General features: G+C 43.9%; 1 protein-coding gene across 14 annotated transcripts in view; it reads right to left on the bottom strand.

Annotated features, from left to right (window-relative positions):
* Positions 1-15,320, bottom strand: part of ABLIM1 (actin binding LIM protein 1) — a 334,526-nt gene that overhangs the window by 82,524 nt on the left and 236,682 nt on the right. The window contains exon 1 of one of the 14 annotated variants that reach the window (XM_030806717.1): positions 8,290-9,056. The exons of 9 other annotated variants lie outside the window; for them this stretch is intronic. The gene's annotated coding sequence lies outside the window, so the exon portion shown is untranslated. Of the gene's footprint in view, positions 1-8,289; positions 9,057-15,320 lie in introns of those variants that run through there. 4 more of the 14 variants (XM_030806707.1, XM_030806713.1, XM_030806721.1 and 1 more) reach the window with 4 other exon arrangements.

Raw genomic sequence — 15,320 nt, 5'->3', positions numbered from 1 at the left:
GCAATGGGCCAGATAGTATGTACTTTCAGCTTTGTGGACTATGCAGTCTCTATGTCAGCTACTCAAGGCTGGTATGGGCTAAAGCAGACCTAGAGACTATGTAAATGAACAGACGCGGTCCTGTGCCAATAAAACTTAAGGAGTAAGTGGAGAATGTTTACTTTTTACCTGATACCAAGATTGGCAGCCCATAGGCGAAACCTGGCCCACTCCCTGTTTTTTGTAAATAAAGCTTTATTGGAACAGAACCATGTCTGTTCATTTACATAGTCTCTAGGTCTGCTTTAGCCCATACCAGCCTTGAGTAGCTGAGACAGAGACAGCATAGTCCACAAGGCTGAAAATATGTACTATCTGGCCCATTACATGTGGTTCAGAAAAGTATAAAAAAGTGTACTTACTCAGTTATTCATTTATTTATTTACAATGAGCTCACATTACTTAAAAAAAAAAAACTTTTAGAAGTTGTCTGCTCAGACAGTGGCAGGGGATCCCTGGACAATCATCAACAATCTTCCTAGAAGCAGGTGGGAACTTGGGAGTTTTTAGGATGAGACAAGAAAAGCCCCATAGGCATAGGAAAGGTAAGTTGTTTAAAAAACAAAGTGAAATAAAGGTTTGAGCAAAAATCTTTTGAATATCTACTCAATCCCCACATACCTTGCCTCCCTGTAATGGCTTTAATATTCCAAAAGACTTTGAAAGATAGCTTTGATTTGTACAGCAAGCAGAGAAGTAGTTCAAGAGGCAGCCTGGGGGAGGTGCAGAGGGGATAGAGAAGCACTGAGCTGCTCTGAGGTCTACTTTTGCCTTGCTAACCAATGGGCTGTGTGTTCCTAGGAAAGTCACTCAGGTTTTCTGGGTCTCAGTGTCCTCAACTCTCAGAGGGTTAGACTAGATTAAATCTGTGGAACTTTCCTGCTAATGATATTTCTGGGAGTCCTAAGCAGGTATCACCTTGAACACAAAAAAGGAGGTAGAGAAGAGATCTTCCTGGTTGGTGCAAGGCCACGTCCGGGAACCAGCCGGCCAGATTGCAGCCTTTTTTCCCCGCCCAGCACATGTTGGGTGTGAGTGAGTGCAGATTAGGCAAGGCCCCAATTATCCCTCGGCTGGGTGCGGTGAGTGTGAACAATGAATCAGTCAGAAACTCCTTTCCAATATTCTCATCACACAGTTAAATTGCAAACCACAAGACATATTTATTAGTGAGTACATCCAAGGCCATCAGGCCATTTAAGAAGTTGTATTAAAAGGGCAAAAATCCCTCTGATCTTGCTCAGGGATGGTTAAAGGGTTCAGGGGTCTGTGCTCTTTGTGATGGACAGAGGAGCCAAATGACACATCGGGGTTTGCCCACAGATCCCTCATACACGCCATGGCTGAGTACTTCTCACTGGTCCTACCCCCAGTGCTGAGGGCCTTTTGAGTTTTTGACATCCACAAATAACCTGTGGGTACTACCTCCCTGCTTAGCTCACCTCCAACCCAGGAAAAAAGGAACCACCTGGGTTACCCCCAAACCTGGGTGAAACTGCATTATGTGCCAAGGAAAGCTTTGACGGACCAGTCTGACAAGGCTGCAGCCTCTGCCCTGTTGGAGCTGTCATCTGGAGTTGTCCTGTGCTGGAACATTCAAGCTGTAAGACAACGAGGGACTCTATTCCTAGAGGCCAGCACAGGCTTCAGGCTCATGCCTGAAGACTCCCACTGCAGAGGGTACACCCTCAGCTGCTGAAGCCTCTGGGCAGGGCCATAGTAAACAAGCTCCACCTCATCTCTCTATAGACAGAAGTCTTAATCATTTTAGAATTGGCTCCATGGAGTCAGAGCTCCAAGCCAGCTTAGAGCATTACATTTATGTGTTGACAAGGGCTTCTGATCTTGGCTTTCTGCTCTGCAACGGAACATCCTGGGGCCAATCAAACTCGCAAACACCGGTGTCAAGGCAGGTGATGAGCAGCACTTGGTTGTATTAAAAATGTAAAAGAACGCTGTCAGGTTTAAAATTCTTAGGCATTTTCCTAGTCTTTTCTGCTTAAAATTGTTACCTATAGTTGTCATGGTGGTTTCCTCGGTGTAGGTTTCATATTCTAGGGGAAATCAGTGTCATTGTGGGAGCTAAAGAAAGGAGAACTCATTCCCAGGGCTGCCAACTGTAACCCTGGATTAAAGTACCATGTGACTCAGCAGCTGCTTAACTTTTGACTAATAGATTTGTTTACATAAGAAGAATGAGAGAGTTTAAGCAATCAATGAATTCCTATCAGTGAAAAAAAAGAAAAAAAAGAAAAATGATGTAGGCTGGGTGTGGTGCTTCATGCCTGTAATCCCAGCACTTCAGGAGGCCAAGGCAGGAGGACCACTTGAGGCCAGGAGTTAAGAGACCAGCCTGGGCAACATAGTGAGACCCTGTCTCTAAAAAATAATAATAAAAAAAATTAGCTGGGCATGATGGCATGCCCCTGTAGTCCCAGGACTCAGGAGACTGAGGCAGATAATCTCTGGAGCCCAGGAGTTCGAGGCTGCAGTAAGTTATGACTGTGCCACTGTGCTCCAGCCTGGACAACAGAGTGAGACCCTGTTTCTAAAAAACAATAAAAATAAGTGACTTAAGATACAGCAGCTAGTTATCCTTAGAGATGTCACTGGATTATGAACCAATAGGCTCATGTTTATGTTTATATTATAATATTACAAATAGTATAAATAATATGTATAAGCTCAAATAACAGGGATGAGAAGGGAGGAGGTGAGGTCTCAGGTTTCATTCATTTGGCAAAAGCCCGTGATGAACCTGTGAGTCAGGCACTGGGCACCTGATGAGGAGGAAAGAAAGGCTGTATAATCTTCGCTACCAAGAAGAAATCTGGATTCAATTCCTGGCCCTACAGTAAACATCTGTATGCCTTTTGATAACTGCTCAGGGCCTCAGTTTACTTACTTGAAAAACAAAGATGAGAGTCATACTCAAGCCATAGAGTTGATGAAAGGACTTTGATGAAGTATGCTTATAAAGTGCTAAGGCAATAAGAACAAACAATAATTACAACCATAACCACCTTTATTACACATTCCTGACCTCAAGAGCTTAGTATGCAGAGCTTAGCAAACAGGTGACTGTAACTGGATAAGGTGGTTAGTGTAATGTACAAAATGAGGTGGGTGTGGGGAGAAAATTCTCCAAGGCTACTGTCTTGGGGAGTCAAAGAGGAATCACAGGAGAGACGCTCTTAGACTTAAAAGAGAGTAGAAATTTACTCGGTAATCAACCTCCCTCCTTTCCCCGCTCCTTCTTTCCTTCCTTCCCTCTCCTTTTCCCTCCCATTCATCCATCCTTCTATCCATCCATTCATTCTCTTATTGGGCACCAACCTTCTATCAGATGATGTTTTAGTTTCGGGGATATGATAGTCCCTGTCATAAGCAGACATTTTTGCAATGAGTGACAGATAATAGACATGGATGCAAGCAGATAAGAATTCCAGATAGTCGGGGGACAGTGCCATGAAGAACCTAAAACAGAACCAGGGGAGAGAAGATGGCCTAGGGGTTGGGCAGGGGGAAGCAACTTTAGCTAGGTGATCAGAGGATACCTCTCCAAGTCAAAATAGGCAGGTTGAATAATGAGAAGGAAGCCAAGATCTGGAGGAAGAACGTTCCAGGCTCAGGGAGCAGTGAAAGCCCAGAGATGGACAGTGTCTATGCTTGAGGGGCAGAAAGAAGGCTAGCAGGGCTGGAATGAAAGAGGAGGGAAGATGTAGGTAATCAGGAACTTAATCTCAGATGGCTGCACAAGGCAGGAGAAGATATTTCAATAGACTTTCAAAATTCCAAGGTTTAAAGGCAAAACAAAAACCCAGTCAAACACATTTTTTCCTTATGCTTTAGAACTCTTTTCAAAACACAAAGGAAACCTGGGAATCCACCCCACCTCCCACTTATTCCCTAAACTTGGTTATATAAGGGCCAACATCTTCTTTCATCTGTTGCCAGACCAGATACATTTGGCATCCTAAACAAGTTGCCAAAACAAAGCAGAAAGCTCAGCTTAAACTCTGTTAGAGGATGTTCTAAACTTCACAAAACACAATTCTCTATCTTTTCAAAGTACGTTTATTTGGACAAGGTATACGGATATGAGCACAGACACAAGGAACCAGCTGCAGAGAACCAAGACAATCTAGTAAAAAATTACTATTCAGCAGTGAGGAAAGATAAAAGCAGTCTTAAGTGTAAACAAGTATTTTTGCTTCATCTAGTGTTTATGAGCAACAAATGGCCTCAGTGTGAACCAGCAATGCTGAAAAGGACACAAACACGTATTTGCTAAAAACATTCCAGGCTTGGCGAATAATAAAGCAGCAGGGTTTGTTTCCTCTTTGATGAAGGTCCCCTCCCCGCAAAGGCCGCACCTTAAGCCTCTGCAGCTTAAGGCACAAGAAAGGCTCACACTTGCTCATTCCCAGGGCTCTGCTTAGAAACATGGAGCTAGGCCAGGTGCGGTGGCTCACGCCTGTAATCCCAGCAGTTTGGGAGGCTGAGGCAGGTGGATCACTTGAGGTCAGGAGTTTGAGACCAGCCTAGCCAACGTGGTGAAACCCCATCTCTACTAAAAACACAAAAAATTAGCTGGGCATGGTGGCACACACCTGTAATCCCAGTTACTCGGGAGGGTGAGGCAGGAGAATCGCTTGAACCCAGGAGGTGGAGGTTGCAGTGAGCCAAGATCACACCACTGCACTCCAGCCTGGGCAACAGAGCAAGTCTCTGTCTCAAAAAACAAAACAAAACAAAAAAACTCATGGAGCTGGGGTTAGTTTGTGAACCAAAGCAAGAGATTGAGAGGATCTTTGGCTTCTCTGTCCCTCACTATGGCATCTTTACATTCTGCACAGTCTGGAAACTTCCAATTTCAAGACATCTGCCCCATCTGCACCCCCCTTGCCCTGATAACCTGGTTCAGAGAACCAGGTAGGTTCTCTGGGCAGCACCACCTGACTCCCCCCAGGACACATAGATCAACAAGGGCTGTTTTTTCACCTCTGATCATAAGCTCTTTCAACTGGAGAATTTTCTTAAAGAGGTGGTAAATACCTTGCCTTTGGGCCAGACCCTATGGTTAGTGTGCTCTTTATCTTATTGAAACCACGAAGCAGCATTAACCTGTGGGGTTTAGAGTAAGAGCAGAAATTTAATTTCTGGGCCTTATGAAGGCCCAAATTCTACAACCCACAGACCCACTCTTCTTGTATCCTTCAAAGAGTTTTCTGGTAGCCCCTCAGACATTAAAACCTGCTTGGATGGTGACCGGATTTGTCCTCTTAAAAAAAATACAGAAATACGGACACAGGCTGCAGACATGTGAGCTTGCTGACCAAGCTCCTCGGTGGTCTTTCCATAGAAATCATTGACATTCATTTGTCTGTTCATCAACGACTGAGCAAATAGTATGAGCAGGCACTGTGCTATATCCTGGGGGCAAATAGACCTAAAATGCTCACATTTGCTGCACTCAGGGATCTTTGGTCTACTGAATGTGGGGAGAGGGTGAATTTTAATTACGAAGAACTGTTACTTAGAGAGCACATGGTGTGTGTCACATTGGTACCTCCAGGTGGAGATAAATGCAAGATTTGCTTTGCAACCAAAAGCAGAAACCACAGCTCTCTGATAACATTATGGGCCAGTCCAGATCTGTCACCAAGAATAGACTTCAGTAAGTCAAGGTGTTTCCCTGTGTGTTCAGTCAATGCCAAGCACCGCTAAGCGCTATGGAGTGGTACATCTCATCTGGTTTGGGTGGTGGTGGTAGCTCCTGGAAGTCACGGTGCTCAGTGCAATGTACTATATTCTTGGAGAAACACCAAGAAAAAGTGGCAAACACAGCTTCATGCATTTTGTAATCTGTAAACCTTTGAGAGCAAACAAGCAGTAGCATTAAACTAAAGGTGTAAGAACATTTTTAAACATAAAAAAATCCCAGCCATTGACTTCATCGTTATCTGTAAATTGGAAAAAAGCTGTGATTCTTCAATTGCACTCACAAAACAAGGCCCAATTCCTAAAAAAATCAAAACAGTTTGAGACCCACTGGTACAGAGGGCGAAAAGAAAGAAGAAATGAAAGCATTCATTTGCAGATTCCAGAAGAAAAAAAAAGCTAACAGGCATGGCCAGATTTACTAAAAGCCCACATTACAAACAAACAAACAACAACAACAAAAAACCCTGTATTTACAGAAGGGAAAAGTATGGGTAACTATTTGCTTTATAAAATGGATCACTATATAAGCTTCTTTTTGAAAAAAGAAAAAATAGTGTATCCCCAGAATGCATTTTAGAATTCAATTGAAAGAAGTTTGACTACTATACCAATCATAGCACTGTATAAAATAAGTCCCACAAGGGCACAGAAGGAAAAGGGGGCAGAAGAATGTATATCCGCAGCAGTCCTTGAATCTGATCCCCCATTCCCAAGATGTGATTTCAAACAAAACCCAAACAAAATAAAAAACAAATGGTCAGGCAAAAACACCTGTCCTGCCACCATTCCTGGGACCCCTCCAGACCTCCCTGGGACTCCAGCCTCCTCTCATAGCCCCTTTCCCCTCATTGGCAGCAGTAGGCTCCAAGACGGGTTTCCCTCTGGCAGTGGTTCCCAACCAGGGGCAGTTTTGCCCACAGGGAATATTTAACAGTGTCTGAAGATATTTCTGGTTCTCACAGCTGGGGAGGGAGTGCTACTGTCGCCTGGTGTGTAGAGATCAAGGATGCTACTAGACATCTCACAGACAGTCCCCTGCAACAAACTATAATCCCACCCCAAATGTCGATAATGCTGAGGCTGAGAAACCCTGGTCTACAGGCGCCAAAATCATGACCATCCCTCCAGAAAGTCAGGTTGCAAGAACTGAGTAGTTCCCTTTCTGTCCTTTTAGGTGAGCTATTGTTTAGTTGAAGAGAAAAATCTGCAGACTTCTGTTGTCATGATATAATATTCCCTAAGCTTACTGGATAAGCCACTGATGCAAGGATTAGACTCACTGACACATGAAAATGCTTAGGCAACCCCCTTGAAAACATTGGTCAAAACATTCATTCTAAGTGTTATAAGGGATGCTTGGCAAGGCCTCACGCTTAGTCTTAAAAAGCCTTCTCAAAAGTAATTTATACCAATGAGCCGTGGCAAATTCACCTATTCTATAAGTATGCAGTGACTCAACAAGCCTTTTGATCCATTTATAGAATGGCAACAATTATATTTTAATGAGTTATTTTCACTTACTTGTCAGAACCTGTTTTGGTAATCTAAATAACTTCACATCCTCTTAACATTCCTTCTGAGGCTGTCTCAGAGAAAAACAGGCTCAATTTTCTTTTAGGTCTCCAATCTCAGTTGAGTGACAAATGAAGCTGCTATAGCGACCACACTCCTGCTGGGTTATGGCCAAACTCACGTTTTCTTTTTTTCTTTTCCAACATCATAAATCTATTTTTTTCACAGATGAGATAACTTTCTTGTCCCATTTCTTCTTTCATGCTAGCATAGCACATTTTAAAACACTTTTCCCAAAAAAAAGTCTTTACAGCATGATTCGATTAATAACTAGGTTTTTAGGAAAACTATTTTCAATATAAAGGCCAGAATCTCTAGATTTCTTTTACTGCATATCAAAGGTGGAAAGAGAGGCAATTGTCAAGCTCTTCCAACCTAGAGCTGCAATAAAACATAAATAACATCCAAACATTTTGTTTCCTTATTTTCATTTATTGGATATTACTTAAAGAAAAAAAAATCTCATAAATTTACAGTAACAGCTAAATCTACTCATTCCCACGTGCCACTTCCACCACCAAATCCCCCAAACAGGACTCAAATGTAAATTTCACAGAGCTCTACAAACCACAGACAAAACAAAACAACTCCAAAGTCTGAAAACCATAGTCTCCTTGCAATCTTGTGGGTAGCAGCCTAAAAAAACGTAAGCCTTGTTTAAAAGGTCAACGCACTACACTTCTCAGTGAAATAAATAACCAGCCTTTCCTGCCCTTCAGTCTAGTTCTGTGTCGATGAACAAAAGCTCCTGTCGTTTCTTTTGTATCATCAGGAAAACAAAAAGTTTACATAAATGTATGTCAGGGCAATGAAAGTGACTTCTGTCGCCAGCATCCAGCCACCACACTTGGAGGATCCCAGCGGCCTCCGACCTCACGAAGGAAGCCAGAAATCTCACATCTGCCTCGCAAAGCAAAGGACATAGGTCACCTTGTGCAATGCCCGCTTTACCTTAGGCCAGGGTTCCTTTTCTTCTAATTCTGTTCCTTGGCTGTGCTGAGCAGAGAACTCCTCCAGGCTTCAAGTTCAGAACACAGCCAGGAGGCTTTGTAGATGCCAGACCTCAGCCCGACAGACTGAGGCTCCCGCCCGCCTGGGTTACATACCAGGCTTCTCTCTGAAGCTCGGCTAAGGCAACGTGCATCCCTCTAGAGACGCACTCCGGAAACCCTTCCCGTGTGCAGAGGGCCGGCACACTCTCTCACGCCTCCTCTCCTCGCTTTACTTACTAGATCAACACACCAGCAACCACAATGGGCCAGTCCATGTTCCCAAAAAAGGAGGGGAGTAGATTTACTTTCTTTCTTTTTTTAAATGCAGGTAGGAAAGTACCATTTCTTTGCATTCACTCACTATTGTCTGCACGTGAAACCGACAGTGATTGTCCCTGAGGCAGAAGCTTGTACTGAAACCAGATTCTTAGGCTTTTTGAGTTTCTTTCTCGGACTTGAGATGATGGAAAGGTGCCTAGCTGAGCACAGCCATCACACAGCCTGCAGCCTCCTCTCGAAAGTCACTGCTTTTGAGGTACATGTAAGGAACCCCTTATGCAAAAGTATAACAAAACTGAGTTCAACTTTTTATTCCCCTTTGTTACTTCAGAATTTCCATATTATTCTGCAGTACTGTCTGAGACAAATATGATTGAAAAACCTCTGTTAGCAAGCTTTCTTGATTCATATTTTTGGTACATTTTGTACTGTGTGTTTTTAATTGTAGCAGAAAATTACTGGCTACCTACTGGCTGTGTTGCAGGCATTTTTTACACACTGCCTCATTTTCAACGAAACCATCCCTGCAGAAATCTCAGGTGAGCCAGTGACTAAGGGGAAGCTGCAGGCTCTCTATGCATGTGAACAGAGGAGGAACTGGAAGTTTCTCCAGTGATGGCACAGCCCTTTTAATGTACTTTTTCTTAGGATGATGGAAAGATTTTTGTAACAACTCTTGTCTTTATTTTTTTTGAGACGGGATCTCTGTCACCCATGCTAGAGTGCAGTGGCACGATCATAGCGCAATCATGGCTCACTGCAACCTCCAACTACTGGGTCCAAGCTATTGTCCCACCTCAGCCTCCTGAGTAGCTGGGATTACAGGTGTGAGCCACCATGCCTGGCTAATTTAAAAAAAAATTCTTTTTTGAGAGGAGTCTCGCTCTGTTGCCCAGGCTAGAGTGCAGTGGTGTGATCTTGGCTCACTGCAACCTCCACCTCCCAGTTTCAAGCGATTCTCCTGCCTCGGCCTCCTGAGTAGCTGGGACTACAGGCATGCACCACCACACCCAGCTAATTTTTGTATTTTTAGTAGAGGTGGGGTTTCACCACATTGGCCAGGATGGTCTCGATTTCTTGACCTTGTGATCTGCCCACCTCGGCCTCCCAAAGTGCTGGGATTACAGGCATGAGCCACTGCACCCGGCAATTTTTAAATTTTTTGTGGAGACAGGATCTCACTATGTTGCCCATGCTGGTCTCAAATTCCTCACCTCAAGTGATCTTCCTGCCTCAGCCTCCCAAAGTGCTGCGATTATAGATGTGAGCCACCCTGCCCTGCCACATTTGTCATTTTTAAGAAGACTAGGATGATTTAGGAAATTTTTTATGGAGACTATTTGCCCACAAAGATCAGGAAATAAAAAGACCCTTTTATATAGACATGTGGAATCTCTCTAAGCTGGTTTGGAAGAAGTCCCAAACAGTGCTGAGAAAATATAAGGTTTTAGTAACAAAGCTGTGCTTCTAAAATGAAGGGGAAACTATTGGCTTATACATTATAATAATTAGAGGGGTCTTCCTAAATTTCTAGTGCATTTTTCTTCTGAGGAGTCAGAAACCTCCACCAATGTGTCCTCACCACACCCTTATAGGGCCAGATCCTCAAAGTGGCATCTGTGGACTTCCCTGTACCAGAATCACCCAGGGCAGGGGTACATGTTCACATGCAGATTCCCAGGCCTCCTGAATCAGAATGTCTGGGGTGAGGCCTGAGAATCCATACTTTATTATTTTTTAAAAGCATGAATAACTTCGTTTTTATTGTGGTAAGAACACAACATGAGATGTACTGTCTTAAATTTTTAAGTGCACAATACAGTATTGTTAATGATAGGCACTGCATTGTGCTGGGAATCCATACTTTAAAAAAGATATACAGGTGATTGTTAGGCATAGTGGTTTTAGAACCTCAGCCTTAGATGGTAAGGCCATTTGGGGTTAAGGATGGTACCTTTTACCTCTGTAACCCCTGCACCTCACCTCATGTTTGAGACATTAGCATGCAATGTCTGTCAGAGGAGCGAAGGTGTCCCCCTTTACAAAGGTAAAAAGGAACACTTACCCAGGCTTCTAGTCGCATGGCCAGAAGTAACTTGAGCATTAGAATTAGGCTCACTACCCACGAGTCTTCATCTTCTTTTTTTTTTTTTTTTTTTTTTTGAGACAGAGTCTTGTTCTGTTGCAAGGCTGGAGTGCAGTGGTGCGATACTGGCTCACTGCAACCTCTGCCTCCCGGGTTCAAGCGATTCTCCGCCTCAGCCTCCCAAGTAGCTGGGACTACAGGCACACGCCACCACGCCCAGCTAATTTTTGTATTTTTAGTAGAGATGGGGTTTCACCATGGTGGCCAGGATGGTCTCGATCTCTTGACCTCATGATCGCCCTCCTCAACCTCCCAAAGTGCCAGGATTTCAGGCGTGAGCCACTGCGCCCGGCCTCTTCATCCTCTTTCTACTCTCCTGTATTTGGATGATCAGTTTCTCTTTTTGGATTTTATTTTTTATTGGTCTTACCATCTAAGGCTGAGGTTCTAAAACCACTATGCCTAACAATCACCTGTATGTCTTTTTTAAAGTATGGATTCCCAGCACAATGCAGTGCCTATCATTAACAATACTGTATTGTGCACTTAAAAATTTAAGACAGTACATCTCATGATGTGTTCTTACCACAATAAAAACGAAGTATCTCTATATCTTCTGGGATGGGGTCAAAGAGGATGGGTCATCTTCAGATTTACTGAGCAAATTTCCAAATTTGGGAGTTTCCAGATGAAAAGGGTGAAGAACACCGCCGTGTGTAGTCAAGAGGTTCAAGTCACCTCCCTGGTTGGGCAGCCCTTGGTGAGTGACCTGAGCCACCTTTCCCATTGGCATGCCTCCTGTGCACATGCATGCACACGATTTGGGGAAAGAACGTGAAGAGGAAATAATCCAAAGGTGGGCCAGGCGTGGTGGCTCACGCCTGTAATCCCAGCACTTTGGGAGGCTGAGGCGGGCGGATCACCTGAGGTCAGGAGTTCAAGACCAGCCCTGCCAATATGGTGAAACCCTGTCTCTACTAAAAATACAAAAATTAGCCGGGCATGGTTTCATGCGCCTGTAATCCCAGCTACTTGGGAGGCTGAGGCAGGAGAATCCATTGAACCTGGGAGGCAGAGGTTGCAGTGAGCTGAGATCGCGCCATTGCACTCCATCCTGGATGCCAAGAGTGAAACTCCATCTCAAAAAAATAATAACATTATTAAAAATAATCAAAGGGTGGGCAGAGGGATGCGTTTGAAGTGATGGAAATGTTCTAAATTAGGATTGTGATGATGGTTGCACAACTCTGTGAATTTACTAAAGGTCATTGAATCATACACTTAACATGGGTGAATTTTATGGTATGTAATAAAGCCTCAACAAAGCTTCTACTAATCACAGGTGTTCTTGGCTAAAAACTGTTCCAGAGGGACTCAGTGCTAAGGCTCAGGTTCAAGGAGTTGATATAAAAGCCACACTTTGGCAGTCCACAGAAGTTAAGAGACCTCTTCGCCGTCATACTAAATACTGATGAAGGCCCTGTCTCAGTAAATGTGCTGGGTAGTATACAGAGCAGTTAAACAGACAGCGCAAATCCTCCAGGAGTTTATACTTAAACAGATTATATCCAGCTAGATGCAATAAAAGAAACATTAACAGAAAAAAATCACTTGGGCCTTTATTTCATATGTGAGTGAAATAAATAGGTATTTATTTATTTATTTATTTTGAGACAGAGTCTCACTCTGTCGCCTAGGCTGGAGTGCAGTGGGGCGATCTCGGCTCACTGCAACCTTCACCTCCTGGGTTCAAGCAATTCTCCTGCCTCAGCCTCCCAAGTGGCTGGGATTACAGGCATCCACCACCATACCCAGCTAACTTTTGTATTTTTAGTAGAGACGGGGTTTTGCCCTATTGGCCAGGCTGGTCTCGAACTTCTGAACTTAGGTGATCTGCCCACCTCAGCCTCCCAAAGTGCTGGGATTACAGGTGTGAGCCACCACACTCAGCCAGAAATAGGTATTTAGTAAAGGGATGAGAAGTTTAGGCCTAAAGAGTATGTGAAGTCTTTAACGTTTTTGGTTAAAGGACATGGCAAAAATTCACTATGGGAAAAATAATCATTTATCCACACACCTTTATTGAGCAGTTATCAGATGCCTGGTAAAAAGGTAATTAAAAATATACCATGAAACAATGGTAGATTGAATTTATGGGCATAAATGTGTGTGAATGTCTAAAGTTAAGTGATTTAAGAAATTTTCAAATCCAAGCATCAACATGACTGTTAACTTGTGTATCTGAAATAATCCCATATAACTACATCAGCGAGTAAACAGAGATGGGTGAGCCTGACTCCTTCATTCAAACAGGAAGCTGTAAGTTCATTCCAAATATTGGGCTTTTACAAAATCTGTGTTTTATAAATGAAGAAAATGGAAAAAATATTTCTTGAGGCCTGGTATGTGAGGCACTGTCTCAGATGACTCTTACTATCTGTTTGAAGCCTGTACAAGGTAAGTGTCATTGCCCACATCGTAATAATTAGAGGATGAGACATCTTCAGATTTACTGAGCAAATTTCCAAATTTGTGAGTTTCCAGATGAGAAGGGTCAAGACCTATCCCAGCTTCAGGTGCTGGGACTCAACATGTAAACAACTGGCTGATAATTACTCAGCCTTTTTTTTTTTTTTTTTTTTTTGAGATGGAGTCTGGCTCTGTTGCCCAGGCTGGAGTGCAGTGATGCGATCTCAGCTCACTGCAACCTCCAACTCCCTGGTTCAAGTGATTCTCTTGCCTCAGCTTCCCGAGTAGGTGGGATTATAGGCACATGCCACCACGCCCAGCTAATTTTTGTATTTTTAGTAGAGACGGGGTTTCACCATGTTGGCCAGGATGGTCTCGATCTCCTGACCTCATGATCTGCCTGCCTCGGTCTCCCAAAGTGCTGGGATTACAGGCATGAGCCACTGCCCCCCACCAGATTACTTAGCTTTAAGTGTGGCTTCTGGGATCAAGTCCTGGTGTGTCTATGCAGTGGTGCCATCTCAGCTCACTGCAACCTCCATCTCCTGGGTTCAAGCAATTCTCGTGTCTCAGCCTCCCGAGTGGCTGGGATTACAGGTGCACACCATCATGCCCGGCTGATTTTTGTATTTTTAGTAGATACGGGGTTTCACGATGTTGGTCAGGCTCATCTTGAACTCCTGGCCTCAAGTGATCTGCTCACTTTGGCCTCACAAAGTGCTGGGATTACAAGCATGAGCCACGGCACCTGGCCTGTATCAGTTCTTTCTGCTAACCACTCTTCTCTCCCTTCCACCTTACCTATCCAGGCCACATCAAGCTCCAAAATTCCAAATTCTATCCCTGTTTTCAAGGTGCCTGCAGCTTTGTGTTTTGCTATGGAGCCATTAAAATAGTTTATGAAGAGTTTTCATTTGCAAGGCCACTCCAAAGTTTTCCTTTTCAGGAGGAATTTCTGTACCAGTTCATTTCCACTGGGCTGGATGGGCACCAGCCCTGACTCCCTCCACCTGACTAGCTGGCAAACTACAAGCAAGTCCATCTGTTGGAATTGGCACCATATCCTCCCCAAGGCGGGAAGCCACTAGGTCCAGGAAGCAAGCACATTCAGGTGTGAAACAGACGAGGAGGCAGCCTGTCCATGGTGGCAGACCCCTCAGCACAGCATCACTGGATCCAAAGGAACAAAATGCTCCCATTTCCCCTGGAGCACATACCATCTCCTGGGCCCTGGGGAAAATTTCATATCCTTAGCCTGGTAATACTGTGCCCAGAACAGAAATTATCCTGCTGACCTTTGGATGGTGCCATTTTTCAACATAGACCCCTCCAAGTTAAACATTCATGGAGAGGCCAAGCGGGTGGAATCACAAGGACAAAATCAAGCCAAGGAATCACAAGGACAAAATCAAAGTAGCTTGAGATGCCATCTCTGGTGTGACTTATTATGAACCCAAAAGCTAAAGATGCTGGAGGTAGTCACAATGCCCAGCAGAGGCCCAACCCAGATTCCAGGAATCAGGCTGGCTCGGGTGTAGAGACCCACTTGTCTGTTTCTCCACCACCATCAGCTAGGTCGGCAGATACAAGTGGATTAGTAGGGTCAGTCTTTCAAATGGAGATTGGGTCTGAGTGAACCCAAAAAATTCTGTTTCCCTCATGATTAAGCTAAAATTAGTCTGTAGTAGAAAATATTTTAAAAAAAATTTTAAACTGGCCAGGTGCAGTGGCTCACGCCTGTTATCCCAGCACTTTGGGTGTCTGAGGTGGGTGGATCATTTGAGGTCAGGAGTTCAAGACGAGCTTGACCAACATGGTGAAATCCCATCTCTAGTAAAAAATACAAAAATTAGCCAGGTGTGGTGATACGCGCCTGGAATCCCAGCTATTCGGGAGGCTAAAGCAGGAGAATTGCTTGAACCTGGGAGGTGGAGGTTGCAGTCAGCTGAGATAGTGCCACTGCACTCCAGCCTGGGTGATGGAGGGAGACTCTGTCTCAAAAAAAATAAAATAAAATTTATAAGCTGACTACTGGTTTGGAATAGCAAAGGACATATTATTATAATCTTGCAATAAAATCAAACAGTACAATCAAATCACATGCTTAAAATCAAAGAAACAAGGTTGGCAAAAAGTGAACAAATCCTTCAGTAACA

The sequence above is a fragment of the Nomascus leucogenys genome, chromosome 3 (genome assembly GCF_006542625.1).
Source record: "Nomascus leucogenys isolate Asia chromosome 3, Asia_NLE_v1, whole genome shotgun sequence".
Classification (NCBI taxonomy): domain Eukaryota; kingdom Metazoa; phylum Chordata; class Mammalia; order Primates; family Hylobatidae; genus Nomascus; species Nomascus leucogenys.
Note: the sequence above shows the minus strand (reverse complement) of the source record. Positions and strands in the feature narration are given on the sequence as shown.